Source organism: Limulus polyphemus, unplaced genomic scaffold (assembly GCF_000517525.1).
Source record: "Limulus polyphemus unplaced genomic scaffold, Limulus_polyphemus-2.1.2 Scaffold585, whole genome shotgun sequence".
Taxonomy (NCBI): Eukaryota; Metazoa; Arthropoda; class Merostomata; order Xiphosura; family Limulidae; genus Limulus; species Limulus polyphemus.
In genome coordinates, this window is record NW_013666195.1 from 478,323 (window position 1) to 487,044 (window position 8,722).

The following is an 8,722-nucleotide window of genomic DNA, read 5'->3' on the forward strand; positions in this document are numbered from 1 at the left end:
CTCTCAAGTCTTACACTGCTAAATTAGGGACGGCTAGCGCAGATAGCCCTCGTGTAGCTTTGCTCGAAATTCAAAAACAAACAAACTATTTAGATCGTAACATTCAAATGGGAATTCCGTACATAAACAGGTGGGATACAATTTCCTTCACATCTTAGCAATAGATACAAACCAGAAGTTTTAACCGTTACTATAATAATCTTTGACAATTACGAAGGAAACCTTTCTAGGTATTTTTGATTTTTTTAAATAAATAAATGTCTGATTGACTCTATACTATTGATCAATACTTGAAGGTGTACACAATGTGTCCAATAATACCTTAATTTTTAATTAAGATTAAAAATGATAATATTTTAAAAATCAATGTTGTTTAATTTGAAGAAAAGTACGATGTAAATCGTTAAAAACTGTTTAACTCGACTTAATGTTGTTGTTTTTATTACACGGTCTTTTTTGGTCTCCCATAAGTACACACAAATTGAATTCACAGAACGTTTTCGTGGAAAAATATAGAGTGGGCTTTTACATTAAGCTGCAATTTTTACATCAAAGGGATTGTTCCTCCAGAAGAAAGTTTTGTTATCTGTACAACAAATGTCGCAGATAGAACTTACCACATAAAGTTTTTTTTCCCTCACAAATATAATTGTGTTACACGAAAACCAACTTTATTTATATTTAAAATTATGAGACGATTGTTTAGAAAAATAAATAACGAAAATTCCGTGTGTTTTCTGTTGAGTATTTGTGTTATTTATATTTTTAGAAAATAAACTTGAGATCTGAACACTTATTTTCTTTGCTTTATTTAAAATATTCAAGTAAAACTACATAAGCTAATTTTGAACTGACAGACTAGAGGAATTACAGCTGATCAACAATAGCCACCTCCCACTCGTGGACTATCTTTATCTTACTGAATAGTGGAATTTGATGGCTGTCACTCTTATAGCGCGCACACAGCCCGAAAATAAGGAGTGCGATTTTGCGGCAACTGGATACTAACCAGGAATTTTGGAATTCACAGTCCGGGCATGCTAACTACTAGGCCACACCAGGACTAATAACATAAATGGGATTACTTTAATTGTCTCTTTTATTGACACTTTAATTCACTTTTAAATTTTTGATGCTACAAATTCTGTGCCTGACTCATTGCACCTTCGAGACAGCTAACAAGGAACATTATATTATTCTGTTATGTAATAACACCTACACTATTTCCCAGTGGTTATATAAGGAAAGAGTGAAACAAGGTTTAAGAGTTCTGTCTTAGTTCAAATATAATCTACAATACTCTAGTCAGCAACTTCATAATGTCAAATTGTAATGAAAACCTAAACAGCTTTATTCGTTGCAGATAGTTTTCATGTGCGACTTGCAGCAGAAACATTTCGAAACCATATTTCTTTATTAGAACTTTTGACTTTATTCCTATGAAATGCACATCCTATACAGGTAATTGTAGCAAGGTCTAAAAACGCTGTATGGCAAAATATTAGTGGCTTAGAAAAGTTTTAAGTGATATAGATCATGCTCCAATTATTAGATAACAATAGGTACCCCTAATACCGTACGTTTAAAACAAAAAGCATTTCCTTTACGATGGCTATAGTTAGGGGTGATTATATATTTCAATGACAAATCCTTAGGAAATAAATAATTTTGTTTTCTTTAATGATTAAAACACATATTGCATTTATTCTAAAGAATTTTAGTTCTGCATTAAATACCAGTTTTTGTGCTATCTTAACATTGGATAGAGTACAATGATTCAGACTTCTCTTCTTAAACATCTAGCTAATGTAAATACTTTTATCTTCCTGCTCCTCTTTCAAACAATAATGTTCCATTACCAGTCACTTGTCTGCGATCTTTGTTCCCTGTCTTTTTACCAGATGAAAGCGAATTTAGAGTGTCGGAAATGAGCATTTTTCTATAACTGATCATTCGATGATACAACACGTTATTCGAGAGTGCCGGTACGTGTTCCGCCAACTTTGTTTTACTGGTATAACTCTCAACTGTCGTAAGATAAAATTTCAAACTTTGATTCCACAGACGTGTCTGGACGAATTTCATGCGATTTGTGCTCTGTAATTGAAAACGATCATTACTGTTACAGACAGCGAATGTGTTCCCAATATTACAATGACAAGAATATTTCGTCCTAATTAGCCTCATTCCGACAAAAGTGATACAACAACAACAACCTTCTTAAGGCATCGTTACTAATGAATCAGTTTATGGAAGAGGCTGCTCAACATGATTTATATTTTAATAACACACTCATAGGTTTTATAACAAATTCAACCTTAGTTTTCTTTATAAATATTAGTGTTAGAGGGATTGAAAATATGTTAAATTCGCACGTAAACATGTTAGTATACTTTAGAATTTCACATAAAATTTGCGTTGAAAAACAAAAGCAATCATAACAACGCATACTAGAAAGCACATAATCATTAGTATGAATAATCAGTTTAAAATATTAAATAGTTCTATCTTAACATTATCAGTTATTAATATATAAAAGTCGCAAATATTTTGTAACAGATTTTCTCAGAAACCTTTTGTTTGTTTGTTTGAAGTTAAACACAAAGCTACATAATGGGCTATCTGTGCTCTGCTCAACACGGGTATCGAAACCCAGTTTCTAGAGTTGTAAGTCCGCAGACATACCGCTGTGCCACTGGGGGGCCTCAGAAAGCTGAAAAATTAAAGATAATTAAAACAACCTTCGACCTAAGTTATACTTTGACAAAAAAATTTCTTCTTGGATGCATTATGTCAAAAACTGGTCTCCATTAATAATGTTTAAAATGTCAGAAAGGGGAAATGTAATAGAAAAAAACATTAAGTGTTTTCTAATTTTTTTAAGATCAGAATCATGCAGTGAACGTATAAAGTGTCATTTTAAACCAAATCTTTATATTGAAATGTTTTCTCACAATTCCATTCAATGTGAAATGTTTACTAAAGGATGTTAAAGTATTTATCCAACCAAAACAATTTCCAAAGCAAGTGATTTCAGTCCTCAGTTGAAGAGTGTTTTTGTTCTGGATGATACATTTGTTGAAATTAATTTTTATTAGGTCATCAACTTGCAACAAATTTGTGCATCAAAAGTCAGCCAAAGGTATGATCTTGTGTATGTATAAGATCCTTCATTAAGATATGCAGTTTCATTGACTAACTATTACCTCACTAACTATAACCCTGATATCTCTGCTGTCTATAACCGTGGAAACATAAGTTCAAACTGTTCAGAATTAGGGTCTAGTAGGATCATTGTCCGAGAGACACATTTTTGAAGAAAAAAGAAGTACCCAGTCCCCCACCCCCAACATTGATACTGTCCTTGCATCTCCAAGGCATACTTTTGAACGAACAGTTGACGTTGTGAAGATCCTACTCCATTCCTCAATCAATGCATGCACGCCAAACTCTATGATGTTATTGTGCATAACATCCCAACTATTCTCAGAGGTCTTTAATGAGACTTAGATTATACTTCTGAAGATCAATCCGTGAACATTATTTCTTGTTTTACGTAGTCCTTAATATGTGGGCAGCATGATACCTGACATTATCCTACGTTAGAAAAAAGTTTGATTTTATTGCACTTAAAAGGAGTCAAACGTCTGGGTTTTGTGCTGAGTCAATATCTGATCAATCGACAAGACCGCCCCTCAGAAGCACGTCCACACTGATGCCTCTCCACGTTATAACTGAACTACTACAGAAATGATCTTATTCAATGATAATGTACTGAACGTATCGTTCAGATTCAGTTTTTCAAACACGAACCCGTCGATCATTGGTAAAGACGTTGCTATCAATTCTGATGACCTCGACAAACAATATGTGTGGTCAACCGAAGAGCTGAAACAAGACTTCCAGACCTTAAACTGAATTTACGAAGTTTGTCACTGACCATTATGTCGTTGATAATTAGTTACTGGGCAGTGGAGTGAAAATTCCTAACGACCATGTGATGCAAGTAGCTGTCGTTCTGTGGCACTGTTGACCTTCACGATCTCTTCCAGGCAGCTATTGTACGAATCAGTTACCTGATACAGACGACAACCTGTCCACTACCGAAGTGGATACGCCACAATGAGCGTTTACCTGTTATTGTTCTGGTTTTGTTCGATATCTGTACGACTCTAACAGTCTGTTGTTCCGTCAAATGTTTCCTCCCGCCAGCGAGTAGTATTGTCATGGAATTTTTCTGAAACAATAACTCCAATTGAAACGATAATATAAACAGGACACGATCGTCTCAAAAGACAGAATGAAGGCACCATACTTCCAAGGAAGGTAGCACTTGCAAAATGAACCAAAACAGTAGTGCATCCTCACAACATCACACATTTAGATGTAGTTTATCAGGCTGAAATAAATGTTCGATCATTTATTTTTCCGGTCTTGTGTTTATATGTATGTTTAATTGCTATTCATATTTTCATTTCTATCTAATAATAATATACTTCGCGAACGAAACATTTTTTGTTTGTGGGGTTTTTTATTTGAATGCACAAACTTTATAAAATATAAATGCAATGGCGTGTGTTTAAGTCAATTTAAACAGTTAAGTGCCCTACCTAGACTACTCGCTTATAAGGTTAGGTACGTAGAGTTCTGAACAAATCTGATGGTCATGCGTCTCAATAACTGCAAGGTTAAACCTATTTCACAACACTTGACTTGATACCCACCAAACACCTCTATTACAAAAGAGTTGAATGTTGTGATAAAAATGGCATACCGATCGACTTATCTACTTATCATCAGGTCCAATGACGCTCTCAAAACCTGGTCATCAGAGGGAAGTATTAAATCTCAACAGGATAACGGTACCAATACTCTATAAACAAATGAAGAAATTCACACACAAAACCTTAACACATAAACACTGCTGTCTAAGATGAGTCTATGAGAAATGAAGGACCCATTCCTCAAATACCTTTCTTTCCCTTTGCAATGCCTAGCTCTATCTACACCCACCCCTCCCTTACACATATGGTGACATCGTCCGTACTTCACTACTTATAATTTCATTTTTACATAGTTTAATGGATTTATAAACCTACCCAAACACACACTCACACACGCATTACTCTACGTGACTTCCTCAAGCTTTAATAAAAATTAAGTTTAGATTTCTCGCACATGGTCACTTTCTGATTGAAGTTATGTGGCTTTCACATCCACCAGATGGTGCATAAGCACTTAACTACATAATTTTATCATGATTAGATATGTACGTAAACTTTAACAATACTTGCACGTATTAGTTGTTTGTTCAAGATGAATCACTATGAATTCTTAAAGTTGTTTCAAAATGTTAAAGTTTGTTTCGTTTTTGTGTTTTTTTATCTTTGCGACATTTACCATAATTGATTTCACTGATTTTAGAAAAATATATTAGGATGCTATCTTACATATTTTGAAAATAGGAAACTAATATTAGAGTCAGGTTGTGATATGTCAGAGTTTAAGGACCCGGCTGTAGATGTAAGAAAAAGCAAAAATTCGCTCATGTGTAAGTCATTCACGTATACGTATCTGCAAAAACGAAGGACGAAACAATATGGCCGCACAACGTGGAGCAGAATATGATTAGATTCAGAGCCTGCGTTAAATAAACATATTTTTCACTTTGAAGAATAAGATACCAAATGATCCGTTGACTATATTGAAGGTCGCTGACGAATAATAAATGAATCAATTAAAGGATAATAAAAATATTAACGGAATGAGGAGCTATAGATTGGGCTGTAGTGTAACAAAGATAAACCAAAATCCGTTTTACTGCTTTATACAATACTAATTAAACTCCAGAGCCTTAAAGTAATAACAAATTCGAGAAATATCACGAGCTTCAACACATTAACAGAACAAGTAACAAAAGTGGCATTTAGAATATATATATGTTGTTCTGGATTCTAGGCACTTGCACTCCTGGACATTGGTCAACAGAGACTAATGATACTGCTTGGTTCAGTGAGAAATTCTTGACGTTGTGAAATTGGACGATTCAAGCCAAAAGTTTGGATTTTTAATAGTTAAAAATTAAACAGAAGAATAAAACTTTACTGAGAATAAGGTTGTACTAAATAATTTTTCATGAAAATTATCATCAATAATTTTATCAATATGACAGTCATTTTCTCCCCAGTTATCTTTCATTTTGATGTCTTTACTTTCTTCTTTTAAGGGAACAGTCATAGATTTTTTGCAACCACTCAGAGATGGAAAAGCACAGAGTGAGTGGGTGTTATCGGTTGTCACACGAGCCAACTGATCAATATCTAAAGGATTTTTTTTTTCTTATCTGGTGAGAACTGTGCTTGAAACCTTTTTTTTTATGAACACGGAGATTTAAAGTATTAGAACACCAAATTTCCATTATTACATTTTGCTCCATTTAGCTACAGCAGATATCAATATTTCCGGTGCAAAATGATAACATAACTTTTAACAATCCCTGATGATACAGATTTATTACTTGAATCTCACTTTGGTAAGTTATTTAACAAAACTTCAAAAACGCACAGCAGTATTAGAGACTTTGTAAAAGCGATCCATTATATATATATAAATTTATCAGTCAGCTGACAGAAAAAAGAACTATTACACAGATTGTGATTCGTTGTGTTCGTAGCCGAATCATTTACTTCAATGTTTTTTTATTTCATTTTACTCTTCTCGTGATGAGAATCCTCCCTCGACCTTATACGTTCGTCACGCCCAGTAATTTGCAGACGTACTTATAACTACTTATAACTATATCTGTATACACGTAGCATGATATAGATCTACAGTTCCACACAGTGCGTCTCATTTTTAGTAGAACAACTTTAAACAGTGCAAATTGTTTTAAACCATAGCTTAACAAGGTACTTAACAAGGTTACTAAACAAAATTACAAATCCTCAACTAGGTTTTGCCTGGCATGACCTGATGGTTAGGGCGCTCGACTCGCAATCTGTGGGTCGCGGGTTCTAATCCTGTCCCCAAATATGCTCAACCTTTCAGCCCTGATGGTCTTTATAATGTGACAGTCAATCCCATTATTCATTGTTAAAGAGTAGCTCAAGAGTTGGCGCCTTTCCTTTAGTATATCACTTTAAAATTAGGGACGACTAGTGCAGATAGCCCTGAAGTAGCTGTGCGCGAAATTTAGAACAAACAAATAAGTCCTTCAACAAAAAAGACTGAATGGTTACTCAATGGCGGGAAGGCTTTCAACAGTGTCTGGCATAATTGAGATGCCTAATGTCAAAAATGGAACTGTCGCACGAAATTATTCGCTGGTTGTCTTATTTTCTGGACGATAGGAACATCAGAGTCAATGTTGATGTACCTACTTGGGGTACTTCACTCGAAGCTGGTGTCTGTACAGAAACGAGTATTTAGTACTACATTATTCATCATTTATGTAAACACAATGCCTCCAAGGGACACAAACTTTTGCTTCTTCTCACAGTTTGCAGACGTTGTTACCATCTGGAAGAGTTCCCCAACTCCAGAAACAGCAGCATACAGTTTACAACCTCTGTTAAATGAAATTGATTTTTTTTTTGCAATAAATGGAGAATTAAAATAAATGCACACAAAACACAAGTTACACTTTTTACTAAATCTGTAAAAACAAACAAGTCCAAACCACACCTATACCTAAATGGAACTCTCCTCCGGATACTTACATCAGCAAACTTCTTGGGACTTATCTGTGATTCAAAATTAACGTGGTCTCAACATATAAATAGCATCAACACAAAAAGCTGGCAAAGAGTATGTTGTTTAAGGACTGGCAAAACGAAGGGGTTCACCAGAAAACATACTAACAATTTATAAAACATATAAGATCAATCATTAATAGAACATGCCTACCTAGTGTGGCTAAACGTAGCAAAAAACACAAATAGGTAAATTAAAAAAAAACATAATGGTATATACTAACAAAGTTTTATAGAGTTCCAAGATCAACAAACACAACATTATATACTAACAAAGACTTATAGAGTTCCAAAATCAACAAACACAACATCCTTGCACGAATATTCAAATATCCCGTTCTCGTCAGACAAACGTTTAACAAATTCAGGGGAATACTTTAGGAAAAACATAGAGAAAACAAACTGTTAATAAGCAACTTACAGAGAAGGGTATGTTAATTAAAAAACAGTCTTGGCCAAAATATTTGCATACTGTTCTATATTGATATTATTATGCATGGAATAGTTATTGAGTAAATGCCTACGTAGTAACAGAGAAGGTAACATGATCAAACAAACATGTACGAGTTTTTATTCTAGTCTGTATAAGTTGTTTTTAGTATTTGTTCGTCAAAACACACATACATACCTGTTTTGTATAAAAGGGTGTACTTTTGGTATAATCTTTTACGAAACAGGTCAAGGCTTTGCTCAGACAATTTCTCTGTACTTGGTGTAGAGTCATGCCTCGTCACGTGCCAAAAGTTAGTAGGGCGTCAAATTGTTTGACTGTCCAGAAATACTATGAAGCAAACGGACATTGCCAGAACAGTATAGTGCCCCCAGTGTACTGTATCCAAAATCCTGATACGTCATCGGACTATAGGAAACGTTGTTCCAAGAACGTCTACTGGTAGACGCCGAAAACCACTGTCCGAGATGACCGTGTTTTGATCGGGTTAATACATCAAGGTCAAAAGAAGTCTTGTAAC